The 12,921-nt window shown below is 35.3% G+C and overlaps 1 long non-coding RNA gene across 2 annotated transcripts in view; it reads right to left on the bottom strand.

Annotated features, from left to right (window-relative positions):
* The window catches only part of LOC110356338 (uncharacterized), a 91,658-nt gene that overhangs the window by 8,699 nt on the left and 70,038 nt on the right, over window positions 1-12,921 (bottom strand). For both annotated transcript variants that reach the window (XR_002409511.2, XR_010472452.1), the window contains exon 2: window positions 4,533-4,630. This is a non-coding gene — a long non-coding RNA (uncharacterized LOC110356338). The remainder of the gene's footprint in view (window positions 1-4,532; window positions 4,631-12,921) is intronic.

The raw sequence follows: 12,921 nt of genomic DNA, 5'->3' as shown, positions 1-12,921 counted from the left end.
ATCTCTTTCTAGCTCTCTCTCCCCCTACTGTGCAACACAAACCTTTTATGTCCCAGAGCTATACTATACCAGACACCATATAATTCATACTACTAGTGCATTAATTCAGTGGGCAAACTGTACTGTAGTGCTATGTGAAAATAAAGGCACTACCCATTTTTTGTACGGCATTGCCAAAAAATATGCTAAAAAGGCAAAATTAGAATTGGTGATAGACACCTCAACATTGATTTTTATTTCACATGGTTCCTTTTGGGTATCTTGGTGATATTTCTCCTCATTTTAAAGCTTTTTCCATAGCCATTTCTACAGGAAAGAAAATCCTTGTATTGATAATGCAACCTGTTGCTGGACAGTGACAAGACAAATCAATGCTTTATGGAGAAAAAGGACACGTGTGCACTGTGTTGACTTGTATTTCAAGAGTCTACATTTATCTGCATAATTCCTGGGCAACACTACAGCTCCTAAATATGATATTCATAGGTTAGCTAAAAATGCTCAATGGGCTGTTCTAATCCTGCTTGCATTGGTAAGTATTGGCCTAGAGATGGAGAAAGTCCCAGTCATCTGGGGAAATATTTCAGTACAGGCACTGTTATTTCAACCTTAAATATATACATATGAGTAAAAGCTGAGTCACACAGGATTTGGCTGAGGCATTTCTTTTTCAAGGCATAGCTCAACAGGTAGAGGGATAAAACCCCTTAAAACAAACAGTATTAACCTGTCCATTAAAATAAATCCTTTCCTACTTTTCATCCTTAATTATCAGCAATTTCCAACTAGTTAAATGTCCTTCTCAAGGACAATAAATCTCCCCATTGCCTAGAAAAAGCCAAACTGAGCAGATATATCTTATTCTGTATCTTGAAACTGGTTGAACTTTGATCCTGACAAATTGCAATAGCAGGAAAAAAACCATCTGAACCAAAGGCCCCTCCTCTGACAGTATCCAGCCATTCACCAATGCCAAGAACACAGCTCAGAGGAGTGACCACAGCAAAATTATCTACCCATAATTTATTACTAACAAGATAGACTAGGACAAGCATTTTCAAAGATAAGCTACTGCCAGGCACGTTTACAGCGTCATAGGCCAGAAAGGCCTGACACTTCCCTCAGGTAAATAAGAACAAACACTCTGCTGATCACAAACCACTTTTGTATTCCAGCCTTTCAAGGTAAATGTGTTTTCTACTAGTTACACCTTCCAAAAGCTTTCCAGAGATCCTCATAGTCTAATCTAGCAGTGCCACAATTTATATAGTTTTCCTTCTTATTGTTTAAAGTACTTGGAATTAATACTGAAAGATGTGTACTTTGCCTGTGGGCAGAGTTAAACAGGATGAGAACAGTAGGGCACGCAACACTTTCAGCCACGGCTTTGACACAGTCTTCAAAAACCTTCATCTTAAATAGTAAATGTCAGCACTGTGTGAAGAAAAGACACATTCTGTGTACTTTTCCTTTTAGAAATGAAATTTTTAAAATTTAACTTCCTGTCCCTATGCATAATCTGTGTACAGTGGATCTCCTGTTAGGATAAGACTGCATGTGCAACACACTTCTACATACTTCAAATATGGCAAAAAGAAACTGACTTGAGATTGAGATAATTCTAATTTTCATTCAGCAACAGGAATCAAGAGGGTGACTCAAGGAAAAGATTTTGTCCAGGAGCTAGACATGTCCATAGTTCTAAACTATTCTTTATTGCAAATCCATATTCTGTCTTCAGATGGAGAAAAAATTTCCATTAGTGGGATAAGATTGTGAATTTCAGACATGGGTTGAAATATTACAAATTCTGAATGGATTTGGGCTGAGAACTTAATAGGAAACTTTCTATTTAATGAATTTGTCCAGCTTTCTCTTTATTGTCAGCTTGGCAACAATCATCAATTAAGGATTGTTTTCTCTGACTCAGTAAATACTTGACCATTTTTGTTTGCCTTGAGGAAGCCACCTATCACTAGTCTTCAATAAACATCTTTACTTATATTACAAAATGCTGCTTTTAATTTGAATGTGAAAAGCTTCTGTGATGTTTTTATGCAGACATGACTGAACATCCAGGGTAGAACTCACTGAACACTCTAAGAAACACTGGATTTTTTTCTTTCAGAACAAGTGACCCCCACCTGAGTCAGCCAGATCTTTCTGTAGAGTTCCTCAGAGTTTTCCATTAAACAGACAACCAATTCAAAATTAAAACCCACTGTTCAACAACCTAAATTTTATGTAGGATCATGATACTAAACATTGATCAGTACTATTCCCAGTGTGGCTCAGAAAAGTTGAAACACTATAAAGCTCATTTGTGAAATTCAAATTTAGTATTTTACTATATAATTATTAAAAAAACATTAATACTGTGTGTGTATTATGTATGTGTATCTTGTTATTGTTACAATCCTTATTGTTTAGCTGAAACTTACTGTACATCTTCATGTGGAATACTACATCTTAAGCATGAGAAGTCCTGTCACACTTCACAAATTATCAGAAACCACTTTAAAGTATGAATATTCAGTTCAGTTCATGCAGCATGAGCTTAGCTCTGTCAATAACAGCATAGATTTTTTCCTCACACGGGTGTTTTATACTATTTGATGTGGCAAAACACATTCAAGATTATCGCTTAGATTTTTAGCAAGATATTTGTGAAAACTCTTGAATGTAACATCAGAACACTCTTGGAAGTGACCAGTACAGCTGGCTATACTTAGTGCGAAGTAATACCTCTTCAGCCAAAGAAAATAAAACCAGCTCTGTTTAGAGAACTGCATCTCATGTCAAACAGACATCACATAGTCTTACTACAAGATCAAATCATCAAACTGTTAAGAAATCATAAGATTTGATTTTTGCATTTATAGACAGGCCCTAAATAATCCATCCAAAGCATGACACAGTTTGTTAAATCACTTTACCTGTGATGGACAGCATTAGAATCAGATGGCAGCAGCTGGCTGATGCCAATAAATCCAAAATGAATTCTTGTCATTCTCCAGAGAATGACAGCACTCAAAGACTCAAAAAGAGATTAAGCAAAAGAACTGACCCAAAGAACTGAAGATTCCACAACTAATTGAAAGCCGCATATTTGCTTATAAGTCCAGGACAGGTTGAATCTATCCCACTTTATCCGATGGCTAACAAAAATCTGAAAAGCTTAAGAGGCAATGCTGAAAAATGTTTCATTTGCAAAACAAAAGTACAAAGTCATAAACCAGCAAAATCAATCCCTGGAGAAAAGGGAGCAAGCGCATTGGCAGCATATTTACACACACACACACACACACACACAAAGAACAAGCTTTGAAATTTTTCTTTCATTTTAGTTTATAACGAAAGAATAATATTGTATGTGAATTTAGGCTTCTGAAAGATTCTAGAAAACTCTGCAAATAATCTCAAAGAATGGATCAGTCTGTGAATACCATCTGTTCAGGAAGGATCAGCTGGCACTTTTGTTCCTAACTTTCTTCCTATGACATCCTTGCCTTCTTTCCTGCTCCTCCTATTTTTTTGCACTGTATCAAATTTCAGGGAAAAATAACCTTAATTTAGGGGCTGAAAAAGGTTTTTGCATTTTATAATGAAGACCATTTGAGAAAGTCATTGGCAAACCTGTTGTAAAGAAACTGGCAATAGGACATAGATGTTAAATTCCCTTTTATGGCTTCATACCTGAACAGCACACTTCTATACCTTTGCAGCTATAATTTAAAGGATGACAGCCAGAAAAAGGTAATGTTTCAAGATTAACAGGGATAAAGATTGCTAGGAATGTAGACAGTCATGAGGAGTGAGTCACTTTAAACACAACCTTCTCCTGTGTGTGGCATAACTGTGACCAGTCATCGCACAATAGTCTTGGAAATTTTGGATTTTGCGGTGTGCTCAAGAACTCAGTGAACTTTTTCCTTAGTTGTCTATAAGAGCATGTAGAAAACATTACATTAGCTACAACAGATATGTTGGTGACGTAGGTAGTATGGAAAAATTCTCCATTCTCATTAGTGACTTCTGAAAAGCATTAGTGCTTTATGTTAGCACTACCGTATCCTAAATATATTAATGTTTATTACCTTTATGTTTTGATACGGGGGAAATTCTTAAGTTAGTTGTGAAATTCAATTTAGGCATAGCACACTATGATTTACAATCACTGCAGTTTTTGGCATTAGTTGATGACAAGCTCAATGAATCAACACAGATCAAATAGTTTATTTGATCTATAGTTTAAGTGCCAATGCTCCTCACACTAATTCCATTTAGTGGGCCATAATTGTTACGCAATATGTTTTGAATATGTTTGTTTCAGTTTTTAAACTTGTCATAGCTTGAAATGAGAAACTAATTTAAAAAATATAAAAAGATAACCCTGGTCCTAAAGGATGAAATAAATGGCAGCATCGTCTAGTGCCTGAGGTATGAACTGCCTGGCAGATGCCTCCTAACTACTCATTTTATTTACTGGCAAGATGACACCCGACATCTCCAACCACATGCTGTCCACATACCTGAACTAGAATGTTCCTGAAGCCTGAACTTCATTTTCATTCTGAAACTTCCTGAAGATTCATTTTTATTCTTGTTTTCTGGGCTTCAATTAATTCACCTATGGAATTATAAATACATATCTATTAGCATTTATTGGTAAGAGTCAGTGAAGCGATTACTGCTTGCTATACTTTGAAAAGCAAAGCATGATCATGTGCAGCAGAAACACATCTTTCAGGTCTGTTAGTCTGGATATTAAATTTAGAAATCTTTTAATATCCTGTAAATTAATATTACACCTATTAATAGCTATTACAACTAATAGATCTTTACAATTAGGATAATTCCTTTGCCTTTAATTTTTCCAAAAGCTTTTTTTAAAAAAAAAAACATTATTTTTTTTGTTGTCCTGGACAATTTAAAATGAAAAAAAAAATCCAGCTTCTCAACTTTATTAATCTTACCATTTACCATCAGTACAAATATAAGAAAATATTACTAATAATTAGACTGAAAAGATCTACTGCTTTATGTGACTCGTTATATTGAAATGAATAGAAAATACATTCTTTGCTTAATATTCAGTACATATTTTAAGACTGCTGTTTCGGACCTGAGGAAAATATAGCTACTAGAGAGAAAACTGGATTTAGTTAGCTAATATCTGGCATTTGACTAATTATAAAGTAGAATACAGTAATATTAATTTTCATAGCCCTACAGACACATTAATGCATTCAAAATACTTGTTTTAATTATGACACATAAGGAAAACACAGGACAATCAGACAGAAAATACATTAGTAGTTACACTGAAGGCAACTGAACAAGACAACCGCGTCTACATATTCCCAGCTCCCCACCACGTATGTACAGACTTACTGTGTCTAAAACTGAAAGATAAATTCTATAGATAAAAATTGAGAAAGAAAATCAGGTATTTTCTCCTTCTTCATGAAGTATCTGCAAGTACAACACCTTGATTTTTCCTATAACATGTTTTATTTGAGATTTTATTTGGTTTTAAACTCTTCTTGCTCCATTAGAGAAATGTTTTGTTTCAGACTTTTTACACACACACACACAAAATTGCACTATAAAAGTATATTTTATATCCTAGTGTTTGATAAGCATACAAATATATCCAACGCAATTACAGGAACAATCACTAAATCCAGAGAAACTAGCACCATATACCTTTGATTACCATTCTTCACTCAAATTTCAAACTTAGTTATGCGAAATAATTTGAAACAGAATTCATATTGATTTTATGCTGCACTGTTTTAAAAAATTATATATCTGGTTACAAGACATGTTACTTTACCATTATTATCTTTTATCAATCATCCTCTAGTTACACATAAAGATACCAAGTTAGTTTGGCAGAAACTACTTCCCCAGGTTCTTGCATTATTATTTATTTTCTCCTTTACGCAACAATTCTATTGTTTACATAGGATGGCAGCTTTAAAATACCTGTGTCTGCTCATTTTCTTATCTAAAGTCTGCTCTGAAATATTCTAAGCGTTCCAAGACCTATTCAAATAAATGTTAACAGCATATACAGATCTGCAGCCAACTGTTTCAAAGCTCTTGGATGTGCACTGTCAAGATCTAAGATTATCTAAAAAAAGAAAACCAAACTTTCTTTCATAATCTTGCCCATAACACAGCTTGTAATGTCATTCTGTTTTTCTAAAAAGCAGTTTTAGTACATCCAGTTGCAGGTTTCCAGAACAGCTTGGTATTTGTTGATTTATTTTTTACATAAAACACTACTATGACTTGAAAGAAACACGAAGCAATTTTGTACTTATTCAAACTACAGTAAGGTTCCCATTTTGGGGGCTGTAGGGTAGATTCCCATGTCTGGATCTACAGGGGCACAAACAACACAACATTCTTTGCCAAACAACAGCTGGAAAAGAGACTACATTCCAACAAAGCCTTGGCTGAACAGTCATCTAACCCTTTGACTGTCAAATCATATGCTTAGTGAACCATAATTTAAATTAGGTAGTAAGGCCTCTGTGACAGTCATTTTTGTCAGATATGAAAAGGTTAGTATACATTGGATGATAGTAAAAGCAGAATATCACACATCCAACAAGTAGATTTGATGCTTTGAAATGCCACATATGCCTGGTCTGTGAGGTCAATCACACACATTTCTAAACACAATTGCTATTATACCTGCACTGAAACGGATACGAGAATGTCCCTGGATTTCAGTGGGTTTAAGATGTGAACCTTGACCTCTAATTTTTCCTATATTTTAACTTTCTAGCTTAAAGAAGCCCATTACATGCTGATGGACTTTAATGCTTTTACTATTATATACATGTAATACTACTGGAGAGCAAAGCTGGGTGAAACACTTTGCCTTCAAACACATCCCTGCTTTGTTGGTTTTCCAAATTTTGTCAGCTTAAAATGTCAGCTTAAGTTTCTAAGCTGCCATATCTATTACATTTCATATTTAAAATTCAGGCAATACTCGAATCACTAAGAACTATGAAAGAGTATTTCAACAATTATCTTGCTCTAACATTTTATTTATCTTTTTTTTTTTCTTCTGAGTTGTAAATGGATTCTTTATTTTGCTTTGTAGAAAAACACAACTTTATAAGTCTCCCAAGTCAATAATACATCAAGTTTGACTTTTCAAAAGTTTTATTTAAAACTGTAGCTCCTGAAGAGAAAACAAACATATATCATTTTCTGCTTGTATATTGGGGGAATTCCCCTGGAGTAAAACTCTATTAAAAATATATTTTTAAAATTGTTATATTTTGATGGGATTTTTAAAGTGAGAAATTTCATTGAGATTGTCTTGTAAGTAACAAAGAGTCTGGAAAGACTGAGAAGGGAAAGTCTCTTTTATAATAATACCAATAACTGAAGTGTGTGGTGGTGTTTGGTTTGGGTTTTTTTTTGTTTATTTGGTTTGGTTTTTGTTTGTTTCTATTTGTTAGTTGGTTTTTGATTTTTATTATTTTATTACAGCTAATAGTTTAAAATGTCCTCACACAATGGGAAGCCTACAGAAGAAACAGAAGTCTAATAGATGCTTATGATTCTATGCTAAATTAATGGTGTTATCAACCTAACAGCATTTGTGTCTTTAAAAGATCTTGTCATAAAACTTCAGTGCATTTTTATTACGAATGTTCTACGAAAGCGTAATTTTACTTAGATTCTTCTCCATTTCACTCAGTAAAATAATTTCCATGATGGATTTTCAAATAAAGGGAGGTAGGGGATGTTGAATTGGAGTTGGAAGTGCAAGGATTTGTAATACTGAAGGAGTTTATGTTATTGGACTTATACATAGTACTTCAATAAAAATTGCATTTTTACAACAAAATTCTGCCCCTGGAAAGATGTGAAAGGTAGAGACAAAATCCATACTCATTTTGAAGACAAATTTTAAGTTTGTTTATCTTTTGCAAGGAACATAACTTTATCTCTTCTTATCGTATATTTTGTAATCATAATTGTATAATATAGCATAAACCTTTGGTGCTGTGTAAGAAATGGATGATTGAGCAACATACGTAATCAGTATCTAACAGTGATCTTATTATTTCAATGGTTACCTGGAAACCACCATGGAAAACATCTGGGCAGAAATACAATGAAGAAGGCACATAGAAATTAAATTCCCCTTTTCCCCTAATTAGACCCTATCAGTGTCTCATCTCTTTTTCAGAACATAAAGAAGTATCGTTAGCAGGAGCACGATCCTATTTGACAGAACTGGTTCATTTATTTCGATTTCAAAATGGCGTTTCACAAAGCTAGTTTCACACTAATATTAATTTATCTGTTTTTAACACTGGATGGTTTTTTTTTTCCTTCAGTGCACTGGTTAAAGACTGAACCAAACAATAGCTTAAAACAGACCAAGCAGCATCAGTTTACTTGAGGTTGAATCTGAAAACTGTGAGAAGCACGCTGGTGCTCCACTCCTTCTGAGAGATTTCACAACCACACATTTAGAAGAAAGCAGCATGCAAAGCCATGCAGACTATGTGAATGTCAACGTGACCAAGCACTGCCCACAAATCTGGCTTCCTGACTGCTTCTAAAGTATTCCAGTCAGCTAAGACATGTCAAACGCTTCCTCAGGGACACAGAGGCCACAGACACACAACAAACATTTGTTTCTGTGGATTTTTCTGCCACTTTATCCTGCTCGTTGCCATAATAAGCCCTCTCTTAAATTCAGAGATTCCAGCATATTTTTCAAACGTTGGTAAGCATTCCAATAAATTTCAGTGGTTCAAAGTTATTTCCTTTGTCAGTGATTCCTGTTATTGGAAACCCAACGTTCAGGCTTCAGTGAAGCCCAAATAAAACACACAATCGCAAAGTCATAAGCAACAATCCATGCCTGCAGGCCCGGCTCTGCCTTCAGGGACACGGCACAGCAACACAGTGTGGGAAATAAGAGACAAATATTGGGGATTATGGACATAAACCTGTATTTCTGACAGATTACTTCTCCTCGAGACAGAAATTAGAGATCACACCAGACACAAAATGTTCTGTTTCTGCTGCATGAGCATAGTTCTCATACTATGAAGGATAGGGATGGGGAGAACAGATCTTTTAGCACATTAGCAAAGGCTTAAAGGTCAAATCACAAAACGCAAGTTAAGTCCATCACCCTTACGAAGGCCAAATAAAATTCAACGGGCCATATTAGGCTGCCTCTTATGCACTCCATACTTCCTTTTCTTTAGTTTAACTGGCACCAGTGAGTCCCTACCTTTGCCTGGGACACCATCTGTGCCTGAGGAAACAACTACAGTCTTGCACTGCTCACATCTATATAGGACATGCAACTACAAGCTACTATCCTACAAAGGACTGATGTTGTGAAAAAGCTTAATTCGAAGTACTTAGCATTTTCTTCTATGAGCTATTTTAACCAGAGACACCCAAATTTACAGTTTGTAGGGACATGTGTCGTGAGGTTTTGTTGTTGTTGTGTGTTGTTTGTTTGTTTTTAATCTTTCCACTGAAAATATTCATATTTTTAAAGGAATTCCCTTGCTTGATAGGAATTCTTCACACTGATACACTGTAGATACAAGTACTGAAATAATACGGGAAGTACAAAACACATGTAAAATTGTACGTAAGCCACTCATTAAACAATGATGTAAAATTAAAACAGTAGTGAGAGACCTCTGTAGAATTTGTAAAATAGACCTGAATGAGTTTTGAAGTTCCTATTTGAATAAAATATTGCTGCAGAATGAAGGAAAGGTTCTAGGTTGCGTATCATTTCTCTGTCTTGACGTGTTTCTCTTCGGCTGCCTCATAAGACCAAGGACAATTATTTTCCAAACCGTTGATGGTGCTACAGTCACAAACGTTGGCATTTTAAGGCAGCTCAGCACACTTCCATCTAGAAACAGATATTTACCAAAGGCTAAGATTTTAAAACTCAATGCCAAATTCCCACATCCTAAGAACTGAGTCTCCAACTGATTTATTACATTGGAGGTATAGGTCAAAACAGCCTTATGAGACAAGCACCCAGGATTTCTCTTCTGGAGTTTGAGAGGTGATGATTGAACTACATATTTAGTTTATGCTGCTCTCTGTTGCCCTTGAAGAAAACAGGACCCACTGTCTGATTCATTGCTGTTCTCATTACTACTCTCAGTGGCTTTTGTGATGCTCTTAGATTGTTCTTGCTTTAGAAGGGCAAGTGTGTTTAGCAGAGAATGATGGCCTATACTCCATTCACCTTCTACATATCTGATTCAGGTCAATTTGTTATTACTTTCCAAGCTCACAATAGGGAATTCACAGTGTAAAAAATACACAAGAAGACAGACAGAAAGGCAGATATTATACAAACAAAACAATGGAATTGCATTCTCATGTTTTATTTGTTGCACGTGCTTTTATTTCCCTCCTCTCTAATTTTTTTTTCTGCCACTGATCCAGGCCTTTGTTTTTCTCTTTTTAGAAATTTTGGACTCCATTTGGGATGTACAAAATAAGAAGACTAGAATGATTAATTGTGAGATGCATTGAAAGGCATCTACCCATCTGAAAAACCTGCACCTCAGACGGTTTGGGATGCCATTTTCATTGCATCCTCCCACTTATTTTCCCCTCTTCATCCAGAATAACAAGCAAACGTAATATATTCAGTGTAATTATTATCGTGGCACCAGCATTCTCATGAAGAAGGACAGCTGGGTCATGTTACACAGCCTGTTTATTCCAGGTATATAGGAGCTTGTTGGGTCTGAATGCAGAATAACAACTCCTGCGAATACTCCAGCACAAAGGCACCTTAACAGCTTTTCTCTTTCTCTAGACAGATCTCTTTTGTTTCTATAGAAAATGGAAGTACCTCTCAATTTTGCAAAATCACTCTTGTACCTTAAGTGAACAGATACAACCCTTTTACGTTTTTGGTCTACTGTTACTGCTGCATTACATCTTTGAAAACAGACTAATTAGGCTAGTAAGAATTTCTTAGGGAGCACACATATTTTTATTAATCACTCTCTAGCTCTATGGCTAAGTGAACTAAATAGACAGCGGCCTGCACAGGCTTCAGGCACACAGAATAAGCACTAAGCCTGTGAAAATGGCTGATACAGCACAGCAGAGCAGGGTTTCCAAGGCTTTTAGTAACAATTTCTGTATGATTCTAAACAGGGTAAAATACAGAGTGTTTCTTTGATAGCAGAAAGAATAATCATTGCAAGTAGTTATTATGGAAGAACACAGCCAAGCTCGTTTGCATCCACAGTACTCTGCCAAACTCTTTACATTTGTCATAAATCACAATTTCCAGGCCATTTTGAAGTCCCTTTGCATGAGTACTATGAAGGGCATCAGAATAAATAAAAAATGAGAAAGCCTGAAATATAAATTAATTTTAAAGTGAGGAGTTAGACTTTTTTAGGTACATTAAGTTTCCTATTGAGCATGAAAACACTGAAAGAACCCCTGAAATGTTATTCTGAATTGATTACTACATTAGCGTTTGTCTCAGAAGAGGACTCAAAATAGTTGATGCTGAAGCTACTGCAGATTTGTCCATAATGTAATGAAAAACATGTCATCAGCTTTCACTTTCTTGGAACTGCATGATCAAAGTGAGCTAAATCATTAATCCTGCTTTTGTAAGAAAATGTGTGAGACATCTGCTGGCAGCACATTAAGAAAAACCCCACAGCTTCTTTTTTTTCTACTGGCTAATATAAAAGCAGATACTGAAGACTAGCTCTAAACCCATTAAGATTAGTACAGTCAGTCTGATTAGCTTTAGTGGATTTCTTTTTTCTTTTAATAAGACTCTGAATATGTAAGAGGTTCAAAAGACAGTTATTATGCTTAAGTCTTTGGTTTTTGGTCTTTTTCCATCCCGCTTTCTCTGCAGTGATGAAATACAGGAGCAAACAAACTTTTCCAAAGACACAAACAAGAACTTGGAAAATAATTTTAAAATACATATTGTAAATCTCCTATTCTGCAATGCACAGAAGATCCACTTTTGGGCAAGGTATACTGTCAGAATTGGTCTTTATGGATCACATATTACAAACATCTTTGAGCTTCACCTAACAGTCTCAAATTCTGGCGATATTCAAATTTGTTTTTCTCTAACCCTCAGAAGTCATTACAGGGGAAAGAAAAGCTGATTCTCTGCTATTGTAGATGGGAATTTAACTTGAAATAAAGGATTCTCCAATGCAAATCTGTTCTCTACACCCATGGTGGAGTAATACTGACGTTTATGTATGAGGTAGAGACGAATTGAAACAAAACACCCATTTCTCTCCACATATTTCAGTTTTCTGGTCTACTAATTTGATGTTAATTACCATTTGCATAAGAGCAGGTGAAAGGTTTAACTAATTCTTTCAAAACCACATCAAATTAAATATCCTATGTACATTGTATTGAACGGTATTCTATGTGTGTTAGACTGATGGGAAAAGGACATCTCAAACTGCATATAGAAGTTTAAATCTATCAGTAAGCATGAGGAAATAATCACTTAAATGATGACCATGTGCTCTACTGTAGCTGCCAGGTAAAAGGTTCACAACGAGAATTGCTTCTCTGCTGGCAAACAGAAGAAAAACTAGTATGCATCCACCTAAAATTATCTGTCAGAAGATTTCACTCTGAAATATTTCTCTTGTGATTTCTCACTCCTTTTCCCCCATCCATAAAATAAAGGAATGTTTGGGGTATATATCTTCTCCCCCTATTAACACTAGAGGAAACACATTTGCTGAAGTTGAGACATTCAGGCAGACATAAGTGCTCTTGAAAGGTAAAATACAGGTTTCTATGTCAACATTAAACATGTAGCATTTTTTCACAACAATTTCATGCTAATTCCTTCTCAGATCAAAC

This window comes from Columba livia, chromosome 4 (assembly GCF_036013475.1).
Source record: "Columba livia isolate bColLiv1 breed racing homer chromosome 4, bColLiv1.pat.W.v2, whole genome shotgun sequence".
Lineage (NCBI taxonomy): Eukaryota > Metazoa > Chordata > Aves > Columbiformes > Columbidae > Columba > Columba livia.
Note: the sequence above shows the minus strand (reverse complement) of the source record. Positions and strands in the feature narration are given on the sequence as shown.